This window comes from Petaurus breviceps, unplaced genomic scaffold (genome assembly GCF_028583685.1).
Source record: "Petaurus breviceps papuanus isolate PSGF00001 unplaced genomic scaffold, PetGlider_PUasm1.0 183, whole genome shotgun sequence".
NCBI classification, from domain to species: domain Eukaryota; kingdom Metazoa; phylum Chordata; class Mammalia; order Diprotodontia; family Petauridae; genus Petaurus; species Petaurus breviceps.
In genome coordinates this window covers 24,792,992-24,795,061 of record NW_027185791.1, presented here as the reverse complement: position 1 = coordinate 24,795,061, position 2,070 = coordinate 24,792,992, and the positions used below count along the sequence as shown (strand labels likewise).

General features: G+C 42.7%; 1 pseudogene; it reads left to right on the top strand.

The window, feature by feature from the left end:
- LOC138160942 (large ribosomal subunit protein uL3 pseudogene) overlaps nt 1-1,134 on the top strand; it is a 1,969-nt pseudogene extending 835 nt beyond the window's left edge.
- The last annotated feature ends 936 nt before the right edge of the window (nt 1,135-2,070 follow it).

The window sequence follows — 2,070 nt, the reverse complement described above, 5'->3', positions numbered from 1 at the left end:
AGAGCACCTATGCTGGTATTTTGAACCTGGGAAGTTGCCTTTGCTTGATATTACCTTACAGGGTCTCTGGGCTTCCTACCTGGAAAGAGAAGCAGCAGGCAGAGAGGAAAGATGAAGAGCTTCCCCAAAGATGACCCCACCAAGCACATCCACCTGACAGCTTTCCGGGCTATAAGGCTGGCATGACCCACATTTTGCGGGAGGTGGACAGGCCTGGCTCGAAGGTCAACAAAAAGGAAGTTGTGAAGGCAGTCACCATTGTGTAGACGCCCCCCATGGTCATTGTAGGAATCGTGGGCTACGTGCAAACCAGCGCCTGGGTAGCTTCAAAACCATCTTTGCTGAGCACATCAATGATGAGTGTAAGAGGTGATTCTATAAGAACTGGCATAAGTCCAAGAAGAAGGCCTTGACCAGGTACTGCAAGAAGTGGCAGGACGATGACGGCAAAATGCAGCTGGAGAAAGACTTCAGCAGCATGAAGAAATACTACCAGGTGATCCGCGTCATTGCCCACACACAGATGAGCCTGTTTCCTCTGAGGCAGAAGAAGTCCCACCTGATGGAGATCCAGATGAATGGCGGCAGCGTAGCTGAGAAGCTGAAGCAGCAGGTGCCCGTGTTCACCGTGTTTGGGCAGGATGAGATGATTGACGTCATTGGAGTGACCAAGGGGAAGGGCTACAAAGGTGTCACCAGCCGCTGGCACACAAAGAAACTGCCCCGCAAAACCCACCGAGGCCTGCATAAGGTGGCATGCATTGGAGCTTTGCATCCTGCCCTCGTGGCCTTCTGTGTGGCTCGAGCTGGTCAGAAGGGCTACCACCATTGCACCAAGATCAACAAGAAGATCTACAAGATTGGCCAGGGCTACCAGATCAAGGATGGCAAGCTGATCAAAAACAGCGCATCCACTGATTATGATCTGGCTGAGAAGAGCATCAACCCTCTGGGAGGCTTTGTCCACTACTTTGTCAGGCTGAAAGGCTGTGTAATTGGGACTGAGAAGCATGTCCTCACCCTGCGGAAGTCTCTGCTGGTAAAGACAAACAAACGTCATGCCCTGGAGAAAAGCTAGACCTGAAGCTCATGGACACCACCTCCAAATTTGGTCACGGTGGGAATTCAAAGTGAAAAAAAAAATGAGTGTAAATTTTTATATCTAATTGGGAAGTATTTGACAAAATAAATTTAAAAAATGTAATTTAAAAATGAGGGTTGTTTATATTTTTTTTGTTTTTAAATTCATAAAAGTTAAGAGAAGGAAGTTCAGAAAGAAACACATTAAAAATTGGCCAGTTTTGAAAATAACTAACATAGTTACTTATAGAATCATAGTTTCAGATGAAATCCTCTTTTGTGTGTGTGTGTTTTGCTATGTATGCAAAAAATATTCATTGAGGATGATATTCAAATTCAGAATTATTTTTTTAAAAAACAAAGACCTTCCAAAATCCCAAACATTGTAATTTTTTTACTAACTACTCTTATCTGAAAACTTTTTTTTTAATAAATGAGGTGCTTTAAGGATATAGAAGTAATTAACACAAGAACTACAGGAGAAGTTAGAAATATCAATTAATATAAAAATCTTCACAAAATATTATCAGACAATTGAAATAGTTAAAGTTCCCCACTCATCGTTCTACCTTCAACAAATGTCACATGCTGGATGTAGCCTGATTTTTGCTATAACATTGCTGACTTGTGCTTAAACATCTAACTTTGAGGATCCATCCCTAATTCTCTCTCAGAAGAAATTCAATCTTATTTCTGACTCTCTCTAATCACAGAAACAGGGGTACACTGATCCTGCCCAGTTACATGAAATAAAGGAAAAACAAACGTAAGGAGTGTGTGTGTGTATGTCTGTGTGTGTGTGTGTGTGTGTGTGTGTTTAAGATGACAACATAGAGCTGGGAGGAGGGCAAGAAAGTTTACTAAATAAACATATTCCTTTTCTTGGGCAAGGATCTCTTACCTGGGCAGAGGGGAAGGAAGAGGGATAGTGTATGATTCTGGACAGCTGCAGAAGACTGAGAAGCCAAGAGTAAGGCCAGTACTCAGAAA